The 19,870-nt window shown below is 33.3% G+C and overlaps 1 protein-coding gene and 1 pseudogene across 3 annotated transcripts in view; both read left to right on the top strand.

Annotated features, from left to right (window-relative positions):
- Positions 1-229: 229 nt before the first annotated feature.
- On the top strand, positions 230-6,707 carry LOC146897812 (uncharacterized; annotated as a pseudogene). The gene is made up of 14 exons (XR_015022699.1): positions 230-380; positions 1,293-1,362; positions 1,453-1,654; positions 2,082-2,156; positions 2,325-2,426; positions 2,849-2,889; positions 3,119-3,232; positions 3,527-3,642; positions 3,907-4,097; positions 4,196-4,312; positions 4,498-4,578; positions 4,728-4,966; positions 5,355-5,394; positions 5,948-6,707. The product of XR_015022699.1 is annotated as an uncharacterized LOC146897812 (transcript).
- The window catches only part of LOC146897811 (uncharacterized), a 42,367-nt gene continuing 22,726 nt past the window's right edge, over positions 230-19,870 (top strand). Inside the window, exon 1 of one of the 2 annotated variants that reach the window (XM_085735483.1) lies at positions 230-305. The gene's annotated coding sequence lies outside the window, so the exon portion shown is untranslated. The remainder of the gene's footprint in view (positions 306-19,870) is intronic. The other variant, XM_085735489.1, reaches the window with a different exon arrangement.

Genomic DNA, 19,870 nt, shown 5'->3' on the forward strand with positions numbered 1-19,870 from the left:
CTATATGATATGATACCACATCTATGAATTGAACAGCATGAAAATAACTATTATTTGTCAAAAAATACTTAAATATCAACAACTTATATTGTGCCCTCAAAAAAACAACTTATATTGTAACCTTTCAAGCCTTTGGAAGAAAAAAAAACCTTATGTCCTTCCAAAACAACAGTTTAAGTTTTAAACATGACAAATATTTATATGAAAATGGTTTTTTGAATTAAAAATTGACTCAAACAAATTTTCCGATACCAATTTCCATGCAATAGGGGATAAAAGCTAAGGTAGGTCCCATCAGGATCAAGGTACTCACCATAACCTCATTATGATTCTGTTAGTTTTGCTTTGTGTGAATTGAAAACTGCTTAATGATCATCTATGTATGTGATTCTGACCTTATGGCTGATGATGTTATCTCGATTTAGGCTACACCCCAATTTGCTATTTTCACCTCACTCTAACTATTATCATATGGTCAATTATAATTTTTAGTCCGATCAATGGTTTGTGTCCAATTTTGATTATTTTTGCAGTCTTCTGTAGTGGGCCATGAGTCAATTATTATTTCTATCAAAGGTTTAAGGAAAATCTTAATTTGATGTATGTGTGTGTGTGTGTCAATTTTATTTGGTTTGATATTATAGTTCCAGTATTTTCAGAAATTAAAGAGAAACCAAAATGGGATTTGTAAAACTGTTTCCTAGATAGGTCTTTAAGGAATTGATTTGCATTCTCTCCGGTCAATCCACGGCCGTTAAATTAATCTTATTTGCGTCGGATTAATCTATTAATGCCCGATGTTTGGCTGGAGTGGCCGCAGAGGATTGAAATCGGTTGGTTAAATAGCGCATGACATCCTTCTTCTTGTTCAATTGTGTCAAAATTTTACATACTGAAACCAACTCAGAGCCTGTTTGGATCAACTTATATGAGCGTATCTACTGACATAAACACTCGTGAAACTGAATGGGAGAACTTATGGAAACAACTTATGACATGTCCATAGGCTGTTTTCACCTTATTTCCATATAAGCTCTTCAAGATAGCTTATGAAAACAGATTATAAATTATATGGATACAGTTTGCTTTTATTTTATATTGTTAGAGAAATAGCTGATACATGTTTATGCTACGAAAATGTTTCTTTTAGGTGATGTTTTAGGGACCTAATCCCTTTGATGAATAACTTGCACCTTTGTTTTGCTTTTCCTTTATCCAGTTTATTTAGAGATATTTGGACAGCTTTTGGATGCAGTTTTTTTCATTTGTCATTGTCATTCTTTTGCTAGCAGCGCTTCAATGGAAGTTAATGCGATGGAAGTCCACGATGGAGAAGAGATTCATAATTGTTTGATCAAGCAGGTGAACTTAATGTTCCCTATCTTTTGTTGTCTTTTTAACTGTTGTTTCCGTTGCAGTTAGAAAACCAACTATGTTGATATTACATTGCAGAGATGTAATCCCAAAAGGCGAAGGGATAAGGTTTACATTGGGTGTGGAGCAGGATTTGGTGGTGATAGGCCTTCGGCTGCTCTTAAGTTGCTGCAAAGAGTCAAAGAACTAAATTATCTGGTCCTTGAATGCCTGGCGGAGCGTACTCTAGCCGAACGCTATCAAGTCATGTTGTCTGGTGGTGATGGTTATGATTCTCAGAGTAGGTGTTTAATATTCAAACTAATTCATTTTTCCTTTTAAATTCAATAGGTTTTTGATTCTTCAATGTAATATTCATTCCTTGCAAATGCTTAAACACATTAACAGTTACAGATGAATTTTATTCAGTGCTATCAATTAGTGGTGCAATAGCGTAGCAGAATTTTAACAAACTACTATTGATCTGTGATACACGATTTAGTACAAAGTTTTGTCAAATAGCGACAGTAGCAGTGTTATAACACTGTAGTGTAGCAGAATTTGAACAAACCACTATTTTCCACCAATCGCGATTGACAACACTGATTTTATTTTCTTTCTATCGTATACTCGGTGTTAGCCTTGCAGGCAAGACTTTCTGTTGTTACTGTCATGTCATGCTATTTTCTCATCTTAAGTTTCTGATTGTTGTAAAATTTTATATGCAGTTTCTAGCTGGATGAATATGCTGCTACCTTTGGCTTTGGAAAGAGGAACTTGCATAATTACCAATATGGGTGCTAGTAAGAATTTTTAATGCTGCATTTGATGGATCATGTAACAATTGTTGATCATCAAAAGATATTAAAAGTTCAGTCACACTTTTTGTAATGAATTTGGTTTAAACTTGTTTGACTATATGGTTTCTTGTACTTGTTTTTCTAACTTGATTCATTTTTCGTTTCTAAAAGTGGATCCTCTGGGTGCTCAGCAAAAGGTCTTGGAAATAGCTACCACGCTAGGGCTTGATGTTTCTGTCGCTGTTGCTCATGAGGTGTCTGTTACAAATTTAGGTACTTAGATTTCCTTGCAAACTTTCCTTTGGTTGAAAAGCAATGTGTAAGAGTCTCACATTATATGAGATATGACATGAAAACGAGTTCATGAGTGGCAGGCATCCTCACCTTACAAGATGATTTTCTCAGAATGAACCTAATTCCGGGGAGGGGGGTTATACAAACTAATTTCATATTTTGTTTACTTGCCTCTGAAATTTGTTTTCACTTTCTGTTACAAAAGCCTTTTTCTTTTTGATAATTTTTACTGTTTTTAGCTCTTTGGAAGGTGCTTCTCTTAAATTGCTAATGTGTACTTTGGTTGTACTATCCTGCCTGTCACGTTATTTATTTATCAATGAAAGAAAATAGAATTGGAAATTTTTCTATTATTCTCCATGCTAAGTTCTACTACTTATATATCATATGCTAATTTTCAGGTTCAGGGTTTTCACCTACACAAAAATATATCATGGAGGGTGTAAGAATCTATTTTTATGTCTCTAGTAATTTTCCTTCAGTTGTCAAATTTTAGGGCTACATTCTGATTTATCGAAGCAAGTTAGATGATATTATGGATCACACTGTTCCCCTTTGTTTATCTGCAATAAAACTATGCACAATCTGATAAAATTTTGTTATTCATGTATGCTTTCTCTACTTTACTCTTTTGTTAAGATGGATATGAAATTTGGCTGTAATATGCAAAGGGTATCAGCACCTACTTGGGAGCTTCTCCTATTGTTCACTGTCTTGAAAAGTACCAACCAAATGTGATAATTACATCAAGAATTGCAGATGCTGCTTTATTCTTAGCACCTATGGTATGATATCTGATCTGTTCTTTACTTCATATTTCCCATCTTTTGCTTGCTTTTCAAGTAACAGTTGAAAATTTTCATATGTAAAATATCAAGATTTTCTTTCAAATAATTTGAGACATCTTCTGCGGACATGCTAAATATCTTAGACCACAATACTATTAAGCATAAAATATTTTTCAAAAACACTACTAAGCGAAATATAGGATCATAAGAGCTGCAATGTTTACTTTAGTTCTCTGTAGCTAGGTTATCTGTTGGATAAAATTTTGAATGATTAGGTTGATATACATGTAGGTTTATGAACTAGGTTGGAACTGGGATGAGTTAGAGCATCTAGCTCAAGGATCTTTGGCTGGCCATCTTCTAGAATGTGGTTGCCAACTCACAGGGGGGATATTTCATGCATCCAGGTCTGCTAATATTGCATATAGTTTGAGATCTAATCTAAGCTCTGAAGCACGGACACAAATATTGGATGTGACACTGACACGTCGACACTAATAATAATTTGCGAAAATTTTATAATTGAATGTAACCATATGTGTTGGTGTCAGATACCAACTCGTGTCGGACAACGGACACACTATCAATTTGATGTTTCGGTGCTATATCAAATATAAGTCATGTGTTGTGTGAATGGGATGACACTTTAAGTTCTGTCTTGTTTATTTTAGGCGACAAGTACCGAGATATGTCCTTTCAGCAACTACTGGATTTATCACTTCCTTATGCTGAAATCAGTTTCGATGGACAAGTGTGTGTGGCAAAGGCTGAAGGTAGTGGGGGAGTTTTAGATTTCAATACATGTGCCGAACAATTACTCTATGAAATTGGGGATCCCAGTGCTTATGTGACTCCTGATGTAGTAAGTTTGATTGTTTGTTATGTAGCACCAAACATCGATGATTTATGACTAAAGGGTAAAATATACAAAAATAGAACTCTTATCGTGTTCTATTACAGGTCATTGACTTCCAGGATGTGTCCTTCCTTCCATTATCAAGTTGTAGAGTTCTCTGTTCGGGTGCAAAACCATCTACTATATCAGTTCCAGATAAACTTCTGCAGTTGGTTCCAAAGGTACATTTCTTATTCTCTTCATAATGAAAGTATTCACTTTTGCTATGAAGCACTTACACAAACACTGACTTGACATTGACACAAGTGATACATAGCCTTTTGTATTTTTCCTACATTGTATTTCTTTTTAAGATTGATATTTATAGTATATCATTTTGTTCATTTGCTCCTAATGTTTCTTACAGGATTGTGGATGGAAAGGATGGGGAGAGATATCTTATGGAGGCTACAAATGCGTTGAACGTGCTAAAGCAGCTGAATATCTAGTAAGCTTTGTATCCTATAGCAACCATTGTATATGTTCATGCTTTGTTATTATTTTTAAATTTATTTGATTCTACTGCTTGATAAGAGATACTACTATACGTATGCAACTTACTACCATCTAATAATATATTATTCATTTGTTTTATAGGTTAGATCATGGATGGAAGAAATATTTCCTGGTCTTCATGACCATATACTTTCTTATGTAATTGGGTATGATAGCCTCAAAGCTGCTAGCAGCAACGGAAATGCTTCACCACAGACGAATACTGAAGATATTAGGTTACACATGGATGGACTTTTTGAGCAGAGGGAATATGCTGTACAATTTACTAGAGAATTTACCGCGTTGTATACAAATGGACCTGCCGGTGGTGGCGGTATCAGGTCAATGTCCCTCTAAATTTAGTATTTTAAGTGTTTGCTTGAAATTTTAATGGCCAGTTTTTATAGTTGATCTGTGTTGAATTGGTAATTGATGTTCTTTTAATTTGATAATTGTCGATGAAACCATATACTCTAGGGTTAGATATGTTTTTGGTCCCTATAAAACACACATCGTAAAAGTTTCGTCCATGCAAATTATTTCTCCTAAGTTTGGTTCTCCACTTATTTCACGCTTCGAGAATTGGTCCCTACTGTTTTTTCCATCATAACTTTGCATAGCAAGTTATGTTTAGTAATATTTCTTCGCTGCTAATATGAATATTGTAATATTTGAGGCCATGTGTTACTCCCGCGTTCTGTTAGTGACATCGTTTTGTTTTGAATGCAGTACTGGATATAAGAAAGAGATTCTGCTAGAAAAACATTTGGTACTCTCTTCTTCCCCTTCCTCTATTGGCCTTTCTTACATTTGAGCATATGCATGCATTATGACTATACTTTACCACTTGGATCAAATAATTTAGTCAATTTTTCTCTTCCAAATTTTCAGTAAAACAATTTAGAGCTAAATATGTTTTATTGGTATAGTACTTGGTGTTTGTTGTTCCATCAACATTATAAGAATGACTACTTGGAACATAATGAGTCATAGTGCATGGTTGCAGTGAAATGTTCTATGTAGCACTGACACTTCAGATTGAAGGCATGTCCAGCATGTTCCAGTGTCCAACAGTGACACGACATTGCCATATGTGATTACATTAAAAAAATATTTCTAAAATTATTACGAATGCCAGCGTGCCAATGTCGTGTCTGGTGTCCATGTGTATGTCAGTGCTGCAATCAGATAATTAACTTAAACAATCAACGAAACATTTGGTTTCATGACATACAAAGTTGGTTTATGTTGTTGTACTAGTGATCTTCCTGACGGTTTGATAACCATGCTTTTAGATTCATCATAGCTAGGTTATTTTTCAGGTTAGGCGTGAAGATGTTTTCTGGCGAATTGGGTTGAAGAGGAACACAAAAAGCCAGTCAAGTAAAGTACTTGATCATGAATACAATCTGAAGAACATATCGACATTTCAACCAAAGTCACAAGCCAAAACCGATGAATCCTCCTCAGAATTTGTTTCACCTGGTAGAAGTTGCACACCTGCTCCATCAGGCCAGAAGATTCCGCTTTACAATGTAGCACATAGCAGAGCTGGAGATAAGGGAAATGACATCAATTTTTCTCTCATCCCACATTTTCCTCCTGATATTGAGAGGTTGATACAAATTATCACATCTCAATGGGTAAAATCAGTGGTTTCACCTCTTCTGGATCTGTCTCCTTCTCTTGATTTAGATGCAAGAAATCAAAGAGATAAATGGATAAGTGAAAATGTTAAAGTGGAGATATACGAAGTTAAGGGAATCCAATCATTGAATATTGTTGTCCGTAATGTCTTAGATGGCGGTGTCAACTGTTCCCGAAGAATTGACCGACATGGAAAGACCATTTCGGATCTCATATTGTGCCAACAAGTTGTGTTGCCTCCTTGATTATAACAATGTTTTAATGAGTTTAAGCTTGTGCTATGGTGATTATTATGGCTAAAGTTTGAATGAAAGAGTATTGAAGTTTGGAACCTGTCTATTGAAGTAGAACACCTATAAGCTTCATATTATAGTCAAAGTGGGAAAATAATCCATTGTGTTCTTTGGTATCAAAAATAATAAAATCTATTATCTATTATAGTTGTAATATATTAAATCTAGGTTTCATAAAAAACAATAATATTTTATATCTAAACCTTCTTCAAAAAATAAAAAATATTACATCTAAACACTGAAACCACTCGCCGTATTAATATCATCCAACTCTTGGGGGTTGTAGAATCTATGGGGGAAGGCAATTATCTTGGACTATCATCTATGGTAGGCAGAGGTAAGAAATCTATATTTTCTTTTATCAAAGAGCGTCTTTGGAAAATATTCAGAATTGGAGCATTTTGGGATTTGAGATGGAGAATGAAATTTTGGGAAAAAAGAGTGGGAGAAGCTATATATGTCAAGGGACAAAGGTGTACAGTGAAAATCGATGCGACGTTGCATAAAAAGGTCGCAGGAACTGTCACAGTTATTTGATTGAGACAATTTTTCTTGAAGGGTCTCAAATCCAGTATTATAAAATTGCCAATTTCTTGTGGCTCAAGTAATCCCCTCTTACTGAATGAGTGCTATTCTTCTTCCAACCTCTATTGGACAAGAAATAGAGTGAATGATGAATTCTTTGTACATGGGTTCGAAGAAAAATGGTGATAATAGTATTAACTGGTTAAAATGGGATAAGACAACAACCTGTATGGATTTTGGAGGCCTCAATTTCCGTGACCTTGAAGGTTTCAATCTCACCATGTTAAGGAAACATGGATGGAAGCTCCTCACCAACTCTTCCTCTCTCCTCACTATACTCCTCATTATAGTAGTTCTCAAAGCTAAATATTTCCCTAGGAGTGGTTTTTGGATGCCAAAATTGACCATAGTCCAAGTTTCACATGGAGTATCTGATGTATCTGGAGCACTATTCATCTCTCATCCATTAGTTATAGATGAAAAATATGTGACGGTAATAATATCAGTGTCTGGAATGATCAATGGATTCGCTAAAGGGAAAATATTGTCCTTCTAACACTCCTTCAAACAACCTTCTCAACGTGAAGGTCTCTTATCTTTTTAATATAGGAACCAGTAATTGGAACCGGAAGTTGATTGCTTTAGTTTTGAATGCGCAAGACACATCTGATATATGTAAAATTCCAGTGCATTCTCGTGCCACTAATGTTCTCATATGGAAGGCGTCTCCCAATGGTGCCTATACTCAGCCTACAAAATGTGCTCGAGCCTTTCAGACCATGAGGTAAACTATCAATTAAGGGGTGACCGGAAGCTATAATTTGGAACATGCACATTCCCCCCTAAAATGAAGTACTTTTGCTGGTGTTTGCTATGTGGATGCCTTCCCAAGCATTTTAACCTCCAAGGTTGTAGGGTACATTGCCCATCCATATGTGTAATGACGATGTTGAAGATGATATGCACCTATTCTTGGATGTGTTTTTGCGGTAAATTGGTGGAAGGAAGTTAACCTATAGGAGACAATTCAGCATTACGGTAGTGTAAATGGCAGCTTGTTCTGCATTATCTTCAACATTATGGGGGACCTGCATGGATGTAGAGAATCGTGTCGTTTTGCATCTTATTTTGTGGAGTATCTAGCGTTCTCAAAATTCTTGCCTATGGGAACAAGCACCAGCCAATGTAAAAATCACCTGCAGCTTAACTTCAGATACAATTCAAGATTATACGTGGTGCAGCTGGAATCAGAATGTAGACATACCATATACACAATTTCAGAGTGGACTAAGCTGCATCATCAATGGATTAAATGTACATCAAATTGTGTTATCTTCCCTGTTGAAGGTAAATTTTGCGTTGGTATATGTTTTTCAAGACAACCATGGTCACCTTATTCAAGTTCACTCGCTGATCTTTTCGTTTGTTACAACAGTAGCTGAATGTGAAGCCACCACTTTACAACATGCCTTTCAACTTGCTCTTGATTGTGGCTTAAGTCAAGTTGTCTTTGAAAGTGATTGTTAGACAGTTGTGAATGTAGTGAAAAATAACTGGTTGTATGAGAATGAGTTAGGCACTTCACTATCTAAATGTAGGGACTTGCTATCATGCTAATTATGTTCTAGCTTTTATTCGGAGACAAGCTAACATAATCACTCACAAGCTTGTCATTGCGTCTAGATTATATGCTAGTCCCACTACATTATTATCCTCCAAACTGTATCTCCTCAATTATTATGCATGAAATGAAATAAGTTATATTCTCCACAAAAAAGGGGTTAAATATGTTTTTGGTCTCTATAAATATACCAACTTTTCGTTTTACTCCCTCTAAAAATTTTCTTCGACTTTTAGTCCCTATAAAAATTTCAATAGCCACTTTTGGTCTCTATTTTCAAGTCAACTCATGTGTAGCGCTTTTGAGGTTCTGCTTGCTGTCATCTGCTTCGGCCTGCTTGTTTTTTCGAGTTTGGTGGCAGCTGGTGTTTGTGCAGGCAGTGCAGCGGTGAGGTTGGGAGGTGCAGGGGGTTTGTGCTGTTGCGAGGTCCGGTTTGGCGTGGTGTCTGCCACTGGCAGCTGTGCTGCAACGCACTCTGGTCTGGTGTGTGTGGGAGTAGGCTGTCATAGTGGCTGCTGTTGCTGGTTTTTATTTGACAGCAGCAAGGTCTTGGGTGCTGATTCGCAGCTGATGCTGTTGTTTTTAGCAGGTGCGGTTCTGGTGTATAGATAGGAGCCTTGGTGATTTTGTTGGTGTGCTTTGCATTATTGGTTCCTGTTCTGTTGTAATTGGATAGGTTTTTAGGGGGTTTTTTATTGAGTGTTAGCTTGCTGGAGAGGTGCCGGTTCTATAAGGCTCTCTTTACGTGTACTCTTTTTCCTCCTTTGCGGGTTTAGTGTACCTTGTGCTAGCCTAGCTTAATAATATTTGCCGTTTCAGAAGAAAAAAAAAATTGTAAAAGTCACTTCCAAAAAATATAATTTTTTAACAAAACATGAATTTTAACATTCAAAGATATAAAAATTCATATTTAATTCAATGTTTTGTTAAAAATTTCTATTTTTTTTTTTTTGGGAGAGATTAAAGCCATAATTGAAAAGAATATGCACATGATAAAAGATAAAGAAACGCACCTCATTGTTGCTTCTGCCATTGATTATTAATTATTGGTAAGGGTGAAGAAATGAGAAACAAGACAATAATATGGGGTGGCATTTCACATGGGAAAGGACAAAAGCTTCCCACCATGGGAAAGTTAATTTTAACCACTAGATTAAGTAAAGAACATTATGTTATCATGCACTCTCAACACCAGATCATTTTGGCAACTATCTTCTACCATTCATCCATCATCTCTCTCCATTGGAAATTAAAACCCATCTTCAACTATAATCTATAAATCAAATTAAAATCATACAACTCAAACAAATGAAATCAAATCTCAAAAAAAGGAAATGTCTAGAAAATGAAAGAATTTAACTTCATTTATTCTAAATCAAATATCAAATGAAGAAATACATTTTTACACACAAAATCAGATCTGCATGTGAGCATTTGAGTTTTTGGATGATTACTTTCAGACGCCATTTTTGTATTTATTGTAAGACTAATGGATTTGGTTAAAGTGCTGATCTATTTTTGGAGGTGTGAGTGAAACTTTGAATTATTTCTGCATTACTTTAGGATCTGTTGGTGCTAATTTTTCTCCACTGTCATCGTTTACTTTAGGTTTTGATTAGGATCTATTTATTTATTTTGAACAACCTTATGAAATTTTTAATGTGAGTTTAATAAAAATTTGTTGTAATTTTGTCGGTTTAAATGTTATTTATCTACTTTACGAGGATTTTTCTAGTTCTGGTTCCAATTTTAAGCATTAGGTTTGCTTCTACTAAATCTTTAAGATAACATTTCGCTTGAAGCAAATGATTTTTGGGTTACATGGCTAACCAAAACAAAATCCATTTTAGTTACTGTGTTTTTTACTTCTGGAAAAAATTGGAACGATTGATTTGATGATGATGGTGGTGGATGAGTGAGGCATGAAGAAGAAAGAGTAATGTTGGAAGATGGTGTGGAAGAATAATATGGTGCTGAGAGACTATAATAAATGTGTATTATTTGCTTGATCTAGTGGTTAAAATTAACTTTCCCATAGTGGGAAGTTTTTACCCTTTCCCATGTGAAATGCCACCAATAATATGAAGTATAATTTATAGATAACTTGCATTTAACATGGGAAATGATAAAATTTTCCCACCATGGGAAAGTTAACTTGAGCCATTAGATTAATTGAAGAACACAATCATATGGTACACTTCTAACACTAGATTATTTCTTTTACACCTTCCACCACCATTCTCTCTTCTTCCTCCCCACCACCAGCAACATCCAAACACACCACTAGATGTGGATCCTCTCCTGTTTTCTTCTATTCAGCCATCTCTCCTGCTTTCTTTTTAGCCATTGATAAAAAGAATAAAAAGTGGAATTCGATTGAGATATACGATGTTTTCTTCTTCAATACCCAGCTGATTGTAATATGACCTTTCTCTACCCTTTCATATTCTACTAGCTGTGATATGAATACAACATCTCATTAGTATTATTTGCGAGAAGGTTAAATTCTAATTACAGATTGAACTATTTATTTAAGTGGGAACATAATTTCATAACTCTACTACCTACGCATAATTTTATGGGTTTTTCAAATTCAGGCATAACATGGAGGATGAAAACTGTGCACCCATTCAAATGGTGACCAGATCCCATCTCTCCCAATCTTTTCATTTCGATTTGCAATTTTTTTTGTTATAGAACAATGTATTACACGTGTGTTTGGATGTTGCCAGTGGTGGGGAGGAAGAAGAGAGAAAGGTGGTGGAAGGTGTAAAAGAAATAATCTAATGTTGGAAGTGCACCATATGATTGTGTTCTTCAATTAATCTAATGGCTCAAGTTAACTTTCCCATGGTGGGAAAATTTTATCCTTTCCCATGTTAAATGCCACCTAACATAAAGTGAAATACACATATGGAAAGGACTAGCAAGGGATATTGCTCTAGGAATTGAGCTCCTAGACAAATAAAATAATATCTCCTAATTATGTAATCATACGGATGGAATATAATTTAATTTGTACGTTGAATTAAATACTATGAAAGGTTATGTGGTTTAAAATACACTTAACCCCCTGCATACATCATTGCTCATGTAATGTTGTGTCTTCTTCAAGTTGTGTTTAAGATCTTGCATCATTGCGAGCGTCAGAGTTGTTGGGCTGAAACCTTAATGGTGTGTTTGGATCTATGGATAGGTTAAAGAAAGAAAGGCTAGGGAAAGAAAAGTTGTGGATAAAGTACCTTTCCACAGTTTGGTTTAAAGGAACAGTAGCTAAGGAAAGAAACAATTTGTGGGACCATGCCATGGAAACCTTTCTGCGCTGCTGGGGAGGGAAAGCTTTGGAAACAACCATTTTTGTGTGAAAAGTCTATAGCGCCCCCAATTTATATTGTTTTTTAATTTACTTTTTACTATTCATTTTTTTATAGGATATAGCCAGGGACGGATCCAGAAATTCCAATAAGTGGGGTCGAGGTAATCTATCATAAATGTTTATATATATATATATATATATATGGGGTTTGCTAGGATACACCCACCAGTTTTTATTAAGGCGTGTTTTAGCAAAGATATAACTAAAAAGTTGTTAAATACACCTTAAGGTGAATGTTGCTAAAACACACCTTCAAAAAAATAAGTGGGTGTATGTTAGCAACTCCTATAGGCATTTGCTAGAATACACCCACTTATTTTTTAGAAGGTGTGTTTTAGCAAATTATAACTAAAAAGTAGTTAAATGCACCTTAAGGTGTAGCTTGCTAAAACACTCCCACATAAAAACTAGTGGGTGTGTTCTAGCAAATCCCTTTAATAATATTTGTGAGATAGTTTGTCTTTAATGGATTGAATGAGTTTATGTGGGGGCAACTTATAATTTGAAGTGGGGTCAAACTGTAAAATTATTAGGTTGCTAGTTAAAAAAATATTGAAGAAGTGGGGTCAGCTGCCCCCAATTACTTTCAAGTGCATCCGTGCCTGGATATAGCCATATTGCTCGTTTGTTGTCTCCTTCTTATTTTTTCAACTCACTTTTTCATTTTTCTATGGCATACCATTGGACTACTCACACCTAGCCACAATATGTTTATGCTTTATATATATAATTGTCTTCAAGGGTATTTATGTCAATTAATAAATATGGATCTTTCTTTCCTTCAACTTTCTATTTCACTTTCTTTTATACCAAACAACCAAAACAATCCCCTCACTTTCTATTCTTTTTCTTTCCTCATTTAATCTTTCCTTACTCTTTCTTTCCTTTAACTTTCTTTGATCATCCAAACAAAGCCTTAAAGAAGTCTTATGAAATCGATCATATTTCTTTACATTTGCTCATGTAATGTTGCTCATAAGTTTGTTTCTTCCATTTGTGTGATTTGTTTATTTTTGATCTTATCCATAAGATTTGTTGAATTGAATTGATTAGTGGTTAAATTTTCTTTTGATCTTATCTACTAGAGTAATTGCTGCCGCAATTTTAGCTAAACCAGTTACAAAACCTCTATATGAATAGAGGACTTCACCCAATACAAAAAACATACCAAAGAGTTCTATTGAGTTGTCGAGAACTCTTTCTCTCTTCTCCCTCCAACTTGTGTTAACAAGTTATTCTTCTTCTCTCATCTGCTTTTTCCTGTCCCGTTATAGAATTAAAAGTATTCTTATGAGCTTAGTCCCTATTCGGTATAATGTCCATTCAAAATCAAGAATGGTCTTGAGATCATAGTCCATTCGATAATATATGTCCCTTCGAAATAAATAGTACTTTAAAGATCATAATCCCTTCTTGAAATAGTATTGTCCCGTCGGAATTAAGAATGATTTTAACAGTATATAAATATTCATTCGATATTTTTCTATTTTTGGAGAAGTTGAAAAGCCAGAATGGTGGTATAATCATATTTGAGTGGTCATAGTACCATATAATATCTTGGAGAACTTGAAGGTTAGAATGGTGATAACACCATATTTGAGTGGTCTTAGCACCATAATAAAGTGGCCACAATAACATATTACAGTGATTTCGGTATTAAAAGAGTGGTCTTATTACAATAATGGAGGTGTAAATCTCGAACGGTTTTCTACGATGCAGTAGTTAACCGCACAATTGAAGTTGAGCTTGTTTTATCTTGGAGACGGCGTGATTGATAGTATGCCTGCAGAAATTTGGGCAATGTCACGAAACGTCTTAAAGAGAGTGACTTGGTCGTTACTGAACCAAGTAACAACTTCGGTAGATATTCTTTTTCAAAATAGAATTTGAAAATGCAAATAGGGATGGAGACGAGAAATAAAGTCCTCCTAGGGAGAGTTTTGAGACGGAGATGAGATCATACCCACCCCCTCCATTGACCTTGTCATCGAACACTTTATTAAGATAGCTTTTTGTGTGTATGTTCAAGTACTTTATATGTTGTTAGCGAGAAGGCGGACACTTGAGGAACACTTTATTAAGATAACTTTTTGTGTGTAGGTTCAAGTATTTTATATGTTGTTAGCGAGAAGAAGACAGACACTCATGTATTCATCTTTCCGCTCTTTTTATTACGCTCAAGTTTGAAAATTATGAACAATATTTTTTATTTTTATTTTATAAATTTTTGATTTTGATTAAAAGTATAATTATAAATGCTTTTTGTTTTCAAATTATAACACCAAACTAACATTGTTTATTTATTTCAATTACACTAACAATATAGCAAAAAATATTATCTCCTTCAAAAAAAAAAATATTATCTACATTCTTATCTTTTTAATGACACCAACAACAATCATTATTATAGAAAAAAAATTTTAAGGGTATAAATGAGATAATGAAAAATCCAATCCAAAATCTTATAATTTCTTTATATATTGTATATATATACTTGATCTAGTTTGTTACATTTTTTAAAGGATAAAGAAAAATAAAACTTCCATATACTCATATTGTGTTTATTACATATTTTTTTTTAAATTTTGAATTGAGTAACACCCATTATCTTTTTAATAGGATAAATGATAAGGAAAACATTTTTAAAAGGAATTCACTAACACCCATTATCGTGGACAATACACGGATTGAGTTTGTAACACTTTTTTATTAATATTTGAATTTACTCTTATCTATTTTTATTGAAAGTTGAGGGTAATTTGGGAAGGAGAAAAAGCGCATCCAAGAGAGACTATTTTCTTGAATAGCGAAAAGACGGATACTCATGTGTCTGTCTTACCACTCTTTTTATTGCGTTAACGTTTGAAAATTATGAACAATGTTTTTTTCTGAAATTTTAATTTTGATTATAAGTAAAAATATAAATGCTTTTTGCTTTCAGATTATAACAAATCAAACTAACTATGATTATTTATTTCAATGACACCAACAATATAACAAAATATATAATCTAAATTCTTATTTTTTGTAATGACATTAACAACAATCTTTATTATAGAAAAAATTGTTTAAGGATATAATTGAGATATTGAAAAAGTAACTATAAATATACTCATCTAGTCTGTTACATTTTTTAAAAGATAAAGGGAAAAAAAATTAGGCATACATATTCTCTTATCGTGTTTGTTATAATTTTATTTTAATATTTAAATTTAATCTTACCTATTTGTTATATATAATTGTCTTGAATGCTGAGGTAATTATAGAAAGAGAAAAAACCAACCTAAAATAGTCAAAACATGTTATTTTTTTTATTTTTTATATATATAGTATAGACATAGCATATAAGAATAGATATTTATTTGTAATTTCACACAAATTTGTGATGTTTATTGCTGTCACGATGTTCACAATAATTTTGATGAGTAGTGCATCGTGCGAATGGTTTTCGCGTGAAACACACGACCGTGTAATTGAATTCCCAAATCTTACCCTTGTCTGCTATTTTTTTAATAAAATAAATTATATTCAATCGAGGGATGCCATATATAGCGACAAAAAACTAGCGAATTTATCACGAATGCATGATTAATGTTAGGGAAATGTTAACGAGTGTCCCTGGACCACTCTTTAAGACCAACCTTTTTTTAAATTAATGTAATCATTACATTAGAAATTGAAATTTTTGACCTTTTATATAATCATTTATTTTTTTAGAATGCTTAGAGAGTGCCCGGGACACTCGTTAACAAGACCATTGGTGTTATAAGCCCCACTAACCATACATGGGCGGTTACCGTTGAAAATTAAATAATTAACTCTGAAGTATAAGCCCCACTAACTTTCATATTAATTATTTTTATTTGTTTTATGATTAAGAATGGAAACAGAGATGATGAAGATTTTAGATGCCATATCACAATTTTGTGCTTTCATGCAGTATGCAAGACAAAAATCACTCAACTGCCCTTCCATTAAAAAAAGAACACTCAACTGCTCTTTAATATATGCTTAACCACATTTTTGTTGTTTGTCCCACGGCAAAGCCATCTCAGGTGATGCAATGCGAAGTTTTTCTCCATCTTAGATCGTCCCTTTTAACCAAGGTTGCGTTTGTGATGGGAAAGTGGAAAGTTTTCCTATGATGGGAAAGTTATGTTTCAGCCATAGATATATTAATATATATATTCAATGGTTCAGATTTGTTACTTGTAAACTTTTGTTTACTTTTTGGTTATACATATACTTCTAATATAAATTTATTTAGTGGGCCATCAGCCTGTAAGATCCAGACCAAGAAAATTTATGAAGCCTGAATAAAAATGTATTATTAACACCCCCTAAAAGTTTTTCCTTATTGTACATATCAAAAACATTAATTAAAATGTGGTAAAATAATTTGTTAGGTGTTCATGCATATTAATAGGAGATAATTATGTTGAGAAAATATAGAATGTGGTGGTAGAAACATCTTAATTGAATAAAAATTTGTAAAGATAAAAAAAAAAACTCGACTAGTTTATTAGAAAATAAATATATGATGTAGTACAATGAAAAAGGTTCATTAAGATCAAATGTAGAAATCACAGATGTTAAACAAAAGTTTCATTAAACATTAAGGTTCCTTAAATCTTACATTGATTGTTTTCTCTTGTGTTTCCTTAACTCTTATAATCATTCGTTTCTCTTATGATTTCTTATAGAGTTCATAAGAGCTTACATTGATTGGTTTCTCTCAAGGTTCCTTAAATCTTATGATCATTCGTTTCTCTTATGATTTCTCTTAGTGTTCCTTAAATCTTACATTGATTGATTTATCTTAGGGTTCCTTAAATCTTATGATCATTCGTTTAGGGTTCCTTAAACCTTACATTGAAAGATTTCTCTCGAGGTTCCTTAAATCTTATGATCATTCGTTTCTCTTATGATTTCTCTTAGGGTGTGTTTGGATCACCAAAGAAAGTAAGAGGAAAGATTGTAAGAGGAAAGATTGTTAAAGGAAAGAAAGTATGAGGAAAGTGAATGGAAAGTGAGATGATTTGTTAGGTTGTTTGGTATGAATGAAAGTGATAAGAAAGTGAGAGGAAAGAATGTTATGATTATATTAAATGACATAAAAGCCCTTATGTTAAAAATTAGTACAAAAAAGTAGAATAAAAAAAAATAAGGGCGATTTTGTAAATAGTCTTCAAAGATGAGGGCGATTTTGTAAATGCACAAAAATAATAGCATATTCCATATGTTTCCTTGCTGTTTTGGGCAGAAAGCTTTCTGCAGTGGGGTCCACCAAAAAGCAAGGTTTATATATCAACCAAACAATGGAAAGAATGGTTTTCTATAATCTTTCTTTCCTTGCTGCTTTCCATCCACACTCTTTCCTTAGAACCAAACAGTGCCTTAGTGTTCCTTAAATCTTACATTGATTGGTTTATCTAAGGGTTCCTTAAAGCCTGCATAATTGTTTTACCTTTGAATTTTTAATTATGTTTAGTGTTTCTTAACTAAATAACCTCATACTTAGGGTTAGGGTAAAAAAATATTTGTATATCGAAAGATTAATTTTGTTATTTTATTTAAAAAATAATAATTTTTTATAAAACATTTTATAAGTAAATAACATAATTTTTTTTTGAAAGAAAATAACATGAATTTATTAAATCCTTAAAACAAATGAATTTATTAAAAAAAAACTAAATAACATAACAACATTTGCATTCAGTTGTATCCTTATCCTCATATTTAGGGATTCCTCACGCTTCAACGTTTTCAATTCTTCACTCAAAAAACAGAGAAACGTTTCTACCCCATCCACCAAAAACAGAAAAGCGCAAATCGACCTTCAATTTGCAAACAATCGCAATCGATTTTTCAGCGTGTGTTTGGATATGCGGTGACGAGAATTGATTTTGGTTGAATTGATTTTATAGAATTGATTTTGATTAAAAGTGAGTCGAATGAAAAGTGATTTGTGTTTGAATACTTTTACACGGGAAGTGATTTGTATGAAATATGTTTTTTGGATATTTGTGTCAAAATTGCTTTTGATCGTGTAAATGACCAAAATAGGTTTCTCATGTGTGTGCATTTAAAACATATTTCATTTATTTGATTTTTTACAAACTGCATTAACATCTTTAGTTAGTTATTTAATTTTATGTTTCATTATTAAATTTAATAAAATTGTGTAAAGATTATTAAAAAAACTTTATAAGAAAAACTATCGGTATTGTATTTAACTACTAAGATTCATATTATTATATCTCTAAAAATAAAAATTCATATTATTAATCTATAAAATTTCTAATTATAGGCCATTAAGATTTAGATGGGTCTTAGTGGAACAAGAAAACAAAAAGATGTCACAAAAAACACTGTTTCTTCCCAACAACAGTGTCTTCTTCAAACATTATCCTTAAGATTTCTGCAACACAAAAATAATATTTTCACAGCAACAAAAAAAAATCACGCATGCCAGCAGTGAGATAGAGTAGACAAAATCACTTTGCTTAATCATTCTATGTTGCAAAGACAATAATTTTGCTTGAACTCATGTGACCTTCTTCTTTCATTAAGTCTGAACCACGTGTTTTTTTCGTAATATATTGTTCGGTCCCTTAACTTATTTTTGGTTTTTAATTTGGTCCCCTAACTATAAAGTGTCTCAATTTGGTCTCTTATGTCTTCTCCCGTTACCTCTTATGGTCATCTCCGTTAGTTTTTTAATGTTTAATATTTTTGATATGATTTTAACCATTTGATTGCATAAAAAAAATCACGCATGCCAGCAGTGAGATAGAGTAGACAAAATCACTTTGCTTAATCATTCTATGTTGCAAAGACAATAATTTTGCTTGAACTCATGTGACCTTCTTCTTTCATTAAGTCTGAACCACGTGTTTTTTTCGTAATATATTGTTCGGTCCCTTAACTTATTTTTGGTTTTTAATTTGGTCCCCTAACTATAAAGTGTCTCAATTTGGTCTCTTATGTCTTCTCCCGTTACCTCTTATGGTCATCTCCGTTAGTTTTTTAATGTTTAATATTTTTGATATGATTTTAACCATTTGATTGCATGTCTATTGTATACAACAATGAACCACCAACACCAAAAAATTTCCCTTTCTCCATCTTCTTCCTTCCACCACTTCTTCATATTCATACAAAATTCATACAATATACAAGAAAAATCCAGAAAAAAAAAATCAACATTTAACCAACAAATAAATCAAAGATTCAACATCAATTCATATCTCTACTATTCCCTCTATCTCATAATCAATTAACAACTCAAGAACGGATTGAAAAATAAAAACCTAGAACAATGATGATTTAATTTCAATTTCATTATGGGTCTCATAGCTACACAAACCACCACACTAATCTTGTCTCACGCATACCACCACCACCACAATCCCTCTTAAAACTCATCAACATGTTCAAAGTCCAAACCTTTCAATTCAAATCTTGACTCACCACTTCTTGAAAAAAAATAGAAACTGATTTTTTTTTGTTTGAATCAGCAAAATTGAAATTGATTGAATTCAATTGAGGCCTGAAGAATGTTTAATCCGATAATTCCGATGGGCCCTTGGTTTGCGGCTGTCTTGTGTTGTATTCTCCGTCGTGTTGTTGTTTGTGTGGGGTTTTATTTTGAAGCTTTTGGGAAAGTTCACAGCTGCCATAGGCTCTGTTGTTAGTTTGGTAGCGTGTTGTTCCTCCTGTTGGGAGTCTTTGCTGTTATAAAAGGGGCTTCTTTGTTTTTTTTTTCCTCAGTCCCTTCTTC

The sequence above is a fragment of the Medicago sativa genome, chromosome 8, assembly GCF_051527215.1.
Source record: "Medicago sativa cultivar Bolivia chromosome 8, Bolivia_mono, whole genome shotgun sequence".
Taxonomy (NCBI): domain Eukaryota; kingdom Viridiplantae; phylum Streptophyta; class Magnoliopsida; order Fabales; family Fabaceae; genus Medicago; species Medicago sativa.